Source organism: Pelmatolapia mariae, linkage group LG16_19, assembly GCF_036321145.2.
Source record: "Pelmatolapia mariae isolate MD_Pm_ZW linkage group LG16_19, Pm_UMD_F_2, whole genome shotgun sequence".
Classification (NCBI taxonomy): domain Eukaryota; kingdom Metazoa; phylum Chordata; class Actinopteri; order Cichliformes; family Cichlidae; genus Pelmatolapia; species Pelmatolapia mariae.
In genome coordinates this window covers 68613410-68626307 of record NC_086241.1, presented here as the reverse complement: position 1 = coordinate 68626307, position 12898 = coordinate 68613410, and positions in this window count along the sequence as shown.

The following is a 12898-nucleotide window of genomic DNA, read 5'->3' as shown; positions in this document are numbered from 1 at the left end:
TGCATTTAAAACCCAGGAGGGCATGGAGCTACCTGCCAGAGAGCAGCAGGTAAGCGCATAGCCCCTCCTGATAGCCCTCAATGTCTACGTGTATTTAAAATTGAGAGGTGGGCAACGACGCCAGGGGTGAGGTTGTACACCCTGATGGTAATTTGGATTCCGTGTAGCGTGCCCACCCCCAAGATCCTACATGTATGTGTAATGAGAGTGTGAGTAATGTGAATGTCTAAGTCGTGGGATAAAATTGAGGCACAGGCAGCCAGAAGGAGACAGAGGGGGGAGATGCCTCCTCTGCACCCTGGTGACACACCCCTACCCCAAGGCCCTGCATGTGTGGGTGATTGTGGTGGAGCGGGAAGAGGGAGGCAGCTGGAGATGGGGAGGGAAGGAAGGGAGGGGCAAGTGACCCCTCCCTGGGGCCAGCTCCCCCGCTGACCCCAGTAGGCACCCCCATACTCCGCAACCCGCCAGGGAAAGGGGGGCCCAGGCCCATCCGGACCGGGGCCCAGTGCAGCAGTGCCGCCCGGCCCCACAGAGCCCGGGACAGTCCACCCGACCCCACCGCAGAGAAAACTGCACCCACCCCATCATCCACTCATCTTCCAGACTACACAAGACAATAGACGCCCAGGCTGAGATCTTCCTCCACCTCTCCTGTATCTCCCCCTCCTGCAGAGAGAATTCCTGAGGAGAGGAAAGCTCCTGCAAGATGTGACATCCTCCCCCACCAGTTGAAGAGCCCCCCAGGTGGCTCGATGCACCGGCGGCACCCTGCGCCAGGGCTGGGCCCCCATACACCCACCCGCCCACAACCCTGGCAACACACCAACCAGGACCCAAACCCCTGAGGCCTGGCCAGGGCCCCAGCCCAGAGACGGAGCGCCCCCAGAACCTCACGCCCGTCCCGGATCCACCCAGGGGCAGCCAGGCTACCAGGTCAGAAACCCACGTCCGTCAGCACAGACCCTCCCCTAGCCCCGCTGCACGCAGCCACGAGGAAACCGTCACCTAAGAGCCGACAGAGCCCCTAATTGGCCATGACCGCAACCCCGGGTTGAGCCCCCCAAGGAAGATGCTCCTGGGGAACCCCCCGACGCCCTAAGCCTGTCCCTACCCCCACACCAATCACAACAGTGAAGGTGGAACCAAACTATGACCCCCCACCCCAACTAGGTGATGGAGCTGATCAAAGGAGCCCAGAGCAATTGATCTGATGTGGTGGCAGAGGCTGTATCAAGACTAATGTAATCTAATAGATAATTTCTATATTGGTTAGAATTAAGATTATTTTTATTTTTCCAGTTCATGAGGACTGTTTTCTTGGCTATGCATAGGGCAGTGAAAACCATATGGGCTATATTCTTTTCTGTAGTGACATTATCTAAGCTGCCCAACAAACATACTAAAGGAGAAGTTGGAATGTTACATTTCAGACACTTTGATAAGTCTTCACATATCTCGCGCCAAAACTTCTGAACTGGTGGACAGAACCAAAGAGCGTGGATATAATTGTCCGGTGAATTGGTTTGGCAGTGTGAGCAGTTGTCGGTAGAGGTAAAGCCCATTTTGAACATCCGATGACCTGTATAGTGCACTCTATGTAGTATTTTGTATTGAATTAATTGAAGACTGGGATTTCTAATTAGATGAAAGGTTTTTAAGCAAATCTGAGACCAGAAGTTTTGGTCTAAGTTAACTGATAAATCCGCTTCCCATTTTGCAATAGGAAGTGATATTGATTCATCTGTTTTACAAAGCATTCTGTATATTTTGGATAGTAATTTGGGGGTTTTAAGAGCAAGAAATTGAACCACACTTGGTGGTGTTTGTAGTTCAACTTGACCCGGTTTAAATCTCTTTTTTACTATGGATTTAATTTGTTGATATTCTAAAAATCTTTTCTTGTTGATCCCATATTGTGTAACTAGTCTGTCAAATGAAATAAATTCTGTTCCTTCTAATATATGTTCTAAGTATTTGATTCCTTTACCACTCCAATCTGAAAAGTTTATCATATTATTGTTTTGTAATATGTCAGGGTTGTTCCAGATAGGTGTACGTTTGCATGGGATTAATGAAGACTCTGTCAACTTCAGAAACTCCCACCATGCTGTCAGAGAGGAGCTAATGTTGACGCTTTTGAAGCATTCATGTCGTTGAATGTTTGAGCTGATAAATGGTAGATCTGAAATCTCTAGATTATTGCAAAGTGCTTGTTCTACATCTAGCCAAGGTTCATCTAAGAGGGTATGTTTTAGCCATCCTGAGATAAACTGAAGCCTGTTGGCTAAGAAGTAGTGCTGAAAGTTAGGTAGTTCTAATCCTCCTTTATCCTTGGTCTTTTGTAGTGTTTTTAAGCTTATACGTGGGGGCTTATTTTTCCAAAGGAATTTGGACATATATGAATCTAGAGATCTGAACCAATCTTGTGGCGGTTTAGTTGGGATCATTGAGAATAAATAATTTATTTTTGGTAATACCATCATTTTTATAGTGGCAACCCTTCCCATGAGTGATATGGGTAGACATTTCCACCTAGCCAGATCACCTTCTACTTTCTTTAAAAGTGGGATATGGTTTAATTTAGTTAGATCTGCAAGCTTGGGAGAAACATTAATACCTAAATATTTTATATTTCCCGATTGCAGTGGAGTAGAAGAGGAATTATGAAAGGAGCAATTAATCGGAAGGACTGTAGATTTTGACCAGTTAATTGAGTAATCTGATATTCTTGCAAAAGAGTTTATCAGTTCAATCACCCCAGAGATATTGGTTTGTGGATTTTGGAGAAAGAGTAACACATCATCCGCACAAAGGCTGATTTTATGTTCCACGTTCTTGCATTTTATGCCCTTAATTACTGAATTCTGTCTAATTGCTGCTGCTAGTGGTTCAATAAAAATTGCAAACAGTGAAGGAGAGAGTGGGCATCCCTGCCTGGTGCCCCTCAGGAGACAGAAGCTGGAGGATGTTTGGTCATTTGTTCTGACACAAGCTGTTGGGGAATTATATAATATTTTTAACCAGTTGATGAAAGAAGATCCAAAACCAAATTTGTTTAAAGTTGCCAAGAGAAATTTCCAGTTAACTCTGTCAAACGCTTTTTCTGCATCTAAAGAAAATATTGTAGTTTCAAGGTTTTTACTGTATGAGTAGTCTATCAAATTAAGTAATCTACATGTATTAGTTGATGAGTGCCTACCTTTTATGAAACCAGTTTGGTCAGGATGAATTAAGAGGGGGGTTATTTTCTCTAGTCTCTTCGAGAGAGCTTTGCAGATTATTTTGAGGTCTACATTTATAAGGGATATTGGACGATAGCTTGAGGGATATACAGGGTCTTTGCCTGGTTTTAGCAGGAGATTAATGTTTGCAGAATTCATATTTGATGGAAGTCTGCCATTTTCTTTGATTTCCAACAACGTTCTGTAAAAAACTGGTGCTAGAATCGTCCAGAATTCTTTGTAGAATTCTGCAGGAAAGCCGTCTGGACCTGGAGCCTTATTATTGGGCATACTTATCAGGGCTTCCTGGAGTTCACCTGATGTCAGTGGCAAATCCAGTGCCATTGCTTGAGAGTCTAATAATTTTGGGAGAGTTATGTTGTCTAAAAATTGATCAATTTCCTTTTTAGATGGGTTTATTTGTGGTGAATACAACGTTTTATAGAAATCCCTGAAAATGCTGTTTATTTGTTTCGGTTCATATATTGTGTTCCCAGATGAATCTTGAACAGCACATATAGTTGTTTTTTCTTTATTTATTTTTAGCTGGTTTGCCAGAAATTGACCGGATTTATTACTATGTTCATAATTTTGTAAGCGTAGTCTTTGTACTAAGAATTTTGTTTTTTTATCAATTATCTCATTTAATTCTAGTTTTGTTTTGCGTATTTTGTTCAATGTTTCCTGATCTTGGTGGGACACGTAGGCTTCTTCTAGTGATTTGATGGTTTTTTCTAATTCCTGAATATTTTTGTTTTCTTTTTTCTTTTTATGTGATGAGAAAGAAATTATTTTACCTCTCATCACAGCTTTCCCTGCTTCCCACAGAACAGAAGCTGATGTTCCGAGAGTGTCATTAAAGGCTAAATATGAAGTCCACTCTTTTTTAAAATATTTAATAAAGTCTTCATCTTTAAGCAGTGATGTATTAAATCTCCAGTTTTTACTTGGCGTAGTATTATTCTTGTGCATTAGTGTTAAAGATACAGGAGCATGATCGCTGACAGCTATAGGGTGAATCTCAGTGTCTGAAATGTCACTCAGCAGTGAGCTGCTGACCAAAAAATAATCCAGACGAGAGTAGGAGTGATGAACATGTGAGAAAAAAGTATATTTCTTACTGTTGGGGTGAAGGGAGCGCCATGCATCGCAAAGACCAAAGTCGCTCATATACTGTTTGATTATATTTGTGGACTGCCAATTACGCTGAGTTCCTGTTGTATTCAGCCTATCCATTTCTTCATTTAGTCCAAGGTTGAGGTCGCCTCCAAGAACAAGTGTGCCATCTAAGTGTTCAGAGAGTGCACTGAAAAAACTGTGAAAGAATGAGGGATCATCAAAATTTGGACCATATACACTTACAATACATAGCTTTTTATCAAGTATAGATAGTTTAATGATTAAGAATCTGCCCTCTGGATCTATAACTGTATCGAGTACTGTGAAATTAATATTTTTATGGATTAAAAATCCTACTCCCCTTTGTCTAGAATTATAACAAGCTGAGAACACATTAGGAAACTCAGGTGTTTTAAGTTCATTCGAACCTCTAAGAGGTCTGTGGGTCTCTTGTAAAAGCACAACATCTGCCTGTAGTTTTTTGAGTTGGTTAAATATTTTTAACCTCTTTTCTCTGGAGCCAGCTCCATTTACATTCCATGTAACGAATCTTAGTGCACCCATAGATGTCTGTGTATAACTAGGGGTGTGCGCTGTGTGTGTGGCTTAGACAGGTGGAGAGAATACATCACTTGTTCATAAATAAAGAGAGGGAGAGAGAGAAAAAGTGTGTGGCGAGATGCTCCCTGAGTCTGACTATGTGTGTGTATATTTACTAGTATGAGTACGCTTGGCTTAAGTGTGTGTATCCTATACGTCTGTGTGCGCTGTCTGACTGATGTAAATGTGCTGCCGTTGAGCGCATGACTGTGTGTGATCGTGCTGTGCATATGTGTCGAAATATAGGATGTTGTTTGTGGATGAGTGTGGAAGCAGGTGATCGAAGAAAGAAAAAAGAAAGAAAGAAAGCAAGGACAAGGGTGAGCAGCATAAAAACAAGAGGGAAAAGGAGAGAAGAAAGGAAAAAAAACCCGGAAACATTCCAATCAAACTATTGACAGAGAGTGACGGTGTTAATTCTGCTATGATATCACACCTAAGATGCGATTTGATACTGGTAAGTTAAACAGATGTTAATGCAAGTTAGTGTGAGTGGGTGGGGAAAGGGTGTAGCGGATTCTTATCTGGTGTGAAGTTAATACAGCCACGGAGTGATGTCGGGGTCGCGGTGGAGCTGTCCGTCCACGTACAGCCGGTCCACAGCGATGACAGCGCGGGAGCCCTTCTGGATGAAGCCGCGTCGGATTGGGAAGAGGACCCTGCGTCGTTCCAGGATCTCTTTGGGGAACTGGTCGTTCACGCTGAAGTCCGTTCCTTTTAATTCCCTGCCGCGGCTTTTCACCTGTTCCTTTTGTTTGAAGTGGCCTAATTTGGCCACGATAGGACGTGGTCTCCCGGCCGCAGCTCGAATGTGGCCGAGGCGATGCACCCTATCGAAGACGATGTTCTTCACCGTGTCCTCCGGCAGCTTAGAATAGAATAATCCTTTAATTGTCCCACAAGGGGGAAATTTGGTTGTAACAGCAGCAAAAAGACATACAAACAAACAGTACACAGGACACAGAACAGAAACATACACAATTTTTCTTAAATATTTACATTAAGGACAATGGTTACTATATACAAAGTATTGTACAGTTATTAAATTAAATAAAAATAACTACAGATAAGAGGCAAACCAAGTTGTAGTGCGAATCAGTTGGTTAACTTATTGCAGTTAGTGCTGATGTAAACATTATGTTTGTTGGGAGCAGTTCTGATTGTACAGTCTGACAGCTGCAGGGAGGAAGGACCTGCGGAAACGCTCCTTCATGCATCTAGGATGCAGCAATCTGTCACTGAAGGAGCATCAGGTGGGTTTTGATGAAGCTTTTTACTGTGGTCTCCGCGTCCTCTCCAGCGGCTTCTGGAATACCAGAAAATACCAGATTATCACGCATGCTACGAGCTTGTAGATCAATAACTGTTTCTTTTATTTTTTTATTTTCTCTATTGAGCTGGGCAACATTTTCTGTGAGACATTTCACCAACTCTCTTAGCGTGGCATTTTCAGCAGCGAGCGTTTCCACCTGCTGCTGGCTGATCTCCAGGGATTCTCGCAAGCATTTAAATTCCCGGTGAAGAATCTACACCAAGGACAGCCTTGCGTCGAAGCTGGACAATTGCTTGTCGATTGACTCCAGTATGTCGGCAATATCTTTGCTGGCTGGCGATGTTGTGCCGGGGGAATCTGCCTGGCGAAGTCTTTTCGACGATGGCGTCTCAGATTTGGCCGGGGAAGCTGCACACTGGGCCTTCTCCATCACGAGATCCTGAAAGCACTGATCAATGTAATCTTGGAGAGCCTCTAAACTCTCCCCGTTGTTCTCCAGGGTGTTGGAGATTATTTAGACAAATATTGTTAGTTATAAGACAATTGATAAGTGTATTTGGTAATACTGAAGCTTAAAGGAATTTGTTCAAATCTAAACTACCATTCGCTTTAATTTTCCGCCAAAATCTCCGGCGTCTGACGTCAGTTACAACATGAGTCGCATACCTTGTCCGTCACTTCCGTCACTTATCCACTTACACTTCTGCTATCCAGTTAATCGACTTTGGTGCAGCTGCTGCGAGAATTCAAAGAAGATTAAAGCAAAGGAACATGCCGCTAAATGTTGCCATCACAGGAGAGTCTGGTTCTGGGAAATCTACCTTTATTAATGCTTTCAGAGGCATCGGTGATGAAGATGAGGGCGCTGCACCCACTGGTGTTGTGGAAACCACCTCACAGGTTACACCGTACCCCCATCCAAAGTATCCCAATGTTATCTTGTGGGATCTCCCTGGAATCGGCACTACCAGATTTCCAGCTGATGAGTACCTGAAACTTGTTGGATTTGAGAAGTTTGACTTCTTCATCATCATCTCAGACTCTCGCTTTAGAGAAAATGATGTGAATCTCGCTCAGGAGATTCAGAGGATGAAGAAAAAGTTCTACTTTCTTCGGTCAAAGGTTGACAAAGATATACGAGCCGAGAAAAGAACCCGGAGAGAGTTCAACGTGGAGAGGACGCTTTCAACCATCAGGAAGAACTGCATCCAAGGTGAGCTTCTTCTTTTCTTTGTTCTTCTCTGTAGATTAGAGTTATTGTGTTTGTTTCACCCTAAACACATTTCCATTTAATAATAATAATAATAATAATAATAATAATAATAATGATAATAATAATAATAATAATACATTTTATTTGAAAGTGCTTTTCAAGAGATCCAAGGACACTTGCCAATAGAATAAAACACATAATAGAACAATAACAATGAAGAAAAATAAGAAAACAAAAGCACAAGGTGTCACGGACCCGGCTCTGGGGACTCGGGGTCTGTGAGCAGTGGGGACAGTTATTATTGTTATTATTATTATTATCATTACTATTATTATTTGGTGTTCTCTGCACTGCCCCTGTGCGCATCTGTTTGTAGGCCGGTATATGTGTGTGTGTGTTGCCTTTCTTCTGTGGCCAAGTTACAGGCACCTTCAGCCCTGGGGGCGTGGCCTGCCTTGAGGGCTGGCCACACCCGAAGTCCTTGCCACACACCTGCTCCTCATCTGGGCTCGTCGGGGGAGCTATTTAGAGGAGCGATGGAGCTTCCACCGACGCTGGATTATTGCGTTTGACTTCACGTCAGTCTTCAATCATAGTCAGAGAGTGTGAGTGTGAGTGTGAGTGTGAGTGTATGCCTGCTGGGATAAAGTGTGTAACGACTGCCTCTATTGTTTTTCCCTCAGGAGGAATGTGGGATGAGAAGGAGCAGTGAGCACGGGGAGTGCAGGGACACTGGAGCAGAGAGCACTACACTGGGATTTTTTGGGAAGAAGACACGACACGGAGTCTGGGACACTAGGGGATTTATTGTTGTTTACTTCACCACCTTGTAAATAAACACTGTTGCACTGAAGAGTCCGGCGTTTGGGTCCTGCTTCCCCACCTCCCCACGGTCTGCCAACACAGACCGTGACACAAGGTAACATAAATAAACAATAAGTTCACAGTGAATATGCAGATTTGAAGAGATGGTTTTGAGTTGAGTTTTAAATTGGGGGAGAGAATCAGTGTTTCTTATATCTGGGGGTAGAGAGCTCCACAGCCTGGGAGCAGAGCAGCTGAAAGCTCTGCTTCCCATGGTGCTGAGGCAGAAAGATGGCACAGCAAGCTGGATAGAAGAAGAAGCTCGAAGTGAGCGGGTGGAAGAGGTGGTGCTTAACAGCTCAGAAAGGTGAGGAGGAGCGAGGTTATGAAGGGCCTTGAAAGTGAGCAGAAGAAGCTTGTATACTATCCAGAATTTCACAGGGAGCCAGTGAAGTTCCTGGAGAACTGGGGTGATGTGCTGGTAGGAGGGGTTCTGGTAATAATGCGGGCAGCAGTTAAAGCTTATGGAGGGATTTTTGGGGGAGACCATGCAAGAGAGAATTACAATAATCACTGTGGGAGGTAACAAGACTGTGGACAAGAATGGACGTAGACTGGGTGGAAAGAGAAGGACGTAATCTGCTAATGTTACGTGGATGGAAACAGGCAGAACGGGTGAGACCAGTGATGTGAGATTTATCTACGCTCTAGCTGCCGAGCTTTGGCCTTCAATGCTCAGAGGTCAGAGGTAAACCAGGGAGCAGAGCGAGCGAAGGAAACAGAGAGTTTTTACAGGAGACATTGAGTAAACAATTATTATAATACAACAACAGATCATCAGGGGTAGAATAGAGGTCTGGAATCTGAATATTGTCCAATCTGGTAGTGAGAATGTTCATATCAATGGACATTTACAATTTAGTTATATGTATCAGGTGTAGTGATGCAGCGTGAAGGATCACAGTAATAATCACATAATAACTCGCTGTATGAGTAGATTGCTCTTAAGATGCAGCTAACTAAATACAACAATATATAAGCACACATTTTATATGCTGTATGGTTCATTTCTCCCATGTAAATGGCCTGTATTTATATAGCGCTTTACTAGTCCCTAAGGACCCCAAAGTGCTTTACATATCCAGTCATCCACCCATTCACACACACATTCACACACTGGTGATGGCAAGCTACATCGTAGCCACAGCCACCCTGGGGCGCACTGACAGAGGCATGTAGACAGTTTAATTACTATAAAAGGAAGATGCAGATGAATAAATCTAATCCTCCCCCTAACATTGACCATGAACACCACAGCTGCTCTGCACCAGTCCACAATAGTGCATCACTGTAAACGTCACCACACCACTACAGCTTATGTAGCTGGGTTCGGTCTTGACAGCCCATCTCTGAAGAGACTTGCTGCCATCACAGGTGTCTCCTACACTGATCTGTGCGCTGTCATCAATTCACCGCTGGCCACAAACACCATAACTACAGATCTTATCCTGGATGAGTTGACGACACTTCCAAGCACAGCTAAAATAATGGGAGCAGATAACGTGCGGATTCATTCCACTGTTTGGATCCCTGCTGACAGCTGGTTTCTCTTTCACTATAACCAGTGGAGCTCTGCAGTTTTTCCTCAGTGAGCTCGCCGATGATGCTGAGAGGGTGTTTAGAAGGGCTCTGAGTTTGACCACCTCAGTGTGGTATTGTTAAAATCTTTTTAGACGAGCTGTAAACTGGAGGAAAACCCATGTTTCTCTGAGCTGTGGGCTGTTTGGTGTTCCATATCACTCTATATAGAATAGAATATAATAGAATTCAACTTTATTGTCATTGCACATGCACAGGTACAAGGCAACAAAATGCAGTTTGCATCCATCCAGAAGTGCTTTAGCCATGATATAGATACAACCCTATACAATGTATATTAGCAATAATATAGATATGTAAGTATATTACAGAAATGGGTCTATTATGGTATGTTATAATGTACGCGGTATGAAGTATGTTATGAATATGCTATAACTATAAGTATGTACAGACTGTAGTGAGTACAAGCTATGAACAGGATATAAATATGAAAAAAAAAAACTATACAGAAATATGAGATATACAGTTATACAGAAATGTGAACTATGCAAGTTATAAACAGTTGTAGGATTAAAAATTATCGTATTGTACAGAATGATTATTTACACAGAACTATACAGTAGTGCAGTTAAGATAAGTGAGATATGTGGATAATTTCTACAGAGGCTGTATAAAGTGCTGGTGGTTGTGAGTGGTGGTTCAGTCCATGTTATTATTGTGTGTTTGAGGGTACAGTTGTCCATTTGTTTGTTTTGCCCATTATGTGTGTGTGTAGGTGGTTGTGGGTGTGTGTATGTTCAGTCCATGAGTTTATTGTGGGTCAGAGTTCAGGAGTCTGACAGCTGTGGGGAAGAAGCTGTTCCGGTACCTGGTGGTCTTAGTCCGGAGGCTCCTGTAGCGCCTCCCAGAGGGCAGGAGGGTGAAGAGTCCATGTGATGGGTGACTGGGGTCTTTGATGATTTTCCCAGCCCTTTTCAGACACCGCTTCCTGTAGATGTCCTTTATGGCAGGAAGTGGTGCTCCGGCGATGCGTTGGGCAGTTTTCACGACCCTCTACAACGCCTTCCGGTCCGAGGCAGAGCAGTTCCTGTACCAGACTGTTATACAGTTGGTCAGGATGCTCTTGATGGTGCAGCGATAGAAGTTCACCAGGATGTCTGAGGACAGGTGGTTCTTCCTCAGAGTCCTCAAGAAGAAGAGGCGCTGGTGAGCCTTCTTGACCAGCTTGGAGCAGTTGGTCGTCCAGATGAGATCCTCGGAGATGTGGACACCCAGGAACTTGAAGCTGCTCACACGCTCCACAGCCGTCCCCTTAATGTAGATGGGTGGATGTGGGTCAGCATTCCTCCTGTAGTCCACGATGAGCTCCTTGGTCTTCTCGGTGTTGAGCAGCAGGTTGTTGGTGTCGCACCACTCAGCCAGACGATCCACCTCCTCCCTGTAGGCGGTCTCATCGTTGTCGCTGATGAAGCCAATCACCGTGGTGTCATCTGCAAACTTAATGATGGTGTTGGAACCATCAGCAGGTCTGCAGTCGTGGGTGAAGAGGGAGTAGAGGAAAGGGCTCATCACACAGCCTTGTGGTACACCGGTGTTCATTGTAATTGTAGATGAGCAGCGGTTATCCAGCCGGACATGTTGTGGCCGGTTGGTCAGGAAGTCCAGTAACCATTTGCATATGAGGGAACTGATGCCCAGGTCTGTCAGTTTCCTGATGAGTTGTGAGGGGTGGATTGTATTGAACGCTGAACTGAAGTCTATAAACAGCATTCTGGCGTAGGTGTTGTTGTTGTCCAGGTGTGAGAGGACAGAGTGCAGTGCGATGGAGACTGCATCCTCTGTGCTCCTGTTCTGGCGGTATGCGAATTGGTGGGGGTCCAGGGTGGGGGGGAGACAGGATTTGAAGTGTGCTAAGACCAGCTGCTCTAAGCACTTAGTGATGATGGGGGTGAGTGCTACTGGGCGGTAGTCATTGAGGCTTGATGGGTTGGAGTTTTTGGGTATCGGGATGATGGAGGTGGATTTGAAGCAGGCCGGTACCACGGCGTGGGCCAAGGACAGATTGAATATGTTTGTGAGCACTCCTGCAAGCTCCCCAGAACACGCTCTGAGAACACGCCCGGGGATGCCATCAGGACCTGCAGCCTTGTGGACATTGATCCTGCTCAGCACCGCTCCTACATCGGTGGGGGAGAGAGTCAGAGGTTGGTGGTCCAGCGTCATGTCTGCTTTGGTTGTGATTGTGGGGTTCCCTCGCTCAAAACGAGCATAAAAGTTGTTGAGCTCGTTGAGGAAGGAGACATCAGAGGATGCGGGGGAGGGTTCTGGGTATCTGGGTATTCACTTTTGGTCTGACTCAGTGTTTTGCATACAAGTTTTTTCCTTATGTACAAACAAGCTGACATGATACACGTCCCAACTTTGATGGTTATTTGGCTGATTTTGGAGAGTAAAGATGAAAATAAGCAGCTTGTTGGGGCAGATGTCCATCTGCAAACAGCAGTAAGAATAAAGAAAAGTTTCCTTTTGTGTTCTTAATGTTTGAGATCAGATTAAAAAACATGAAACATGAGGAAGCTTCAGTTTTCCTGTAAAGGATTCCTCTCTTATTGGCTTTATTTAGTGAGTTATATTTTGTGTGTGCACAGAATCACAACTGAATATTAGATTAAGAACTGCAGTCAGACCCAAACCTGCCAGACAATCAGCTGATCTTCAACGATCAGCACACCTGCTTCCACTTCCTGATCAGCCTCTCGGGATTTATATCGCTGCTCCATCAGCATCCACCTTTTACCAGAGTGTCTGTAAAATACTTTCCTGCCATTTCTGTGCTTTTCTAACAGATGAATAATTGGACAGTTGTTGTGAATGAGCCATATAAATAAAATTAAATTGAAACTGATTCAGTGAAATCTGTTGTTGAATTAAAAACAAATCAAACACACTTGCACTAATGCTAATGTGTTTATAAACAGCATTTTATTATTAACATGGCTGATGGTTATAAACAGTTTATATCAGTTGTAGTTCCTGATGCAGGCCACTGGAGGGCAGTGAACACAA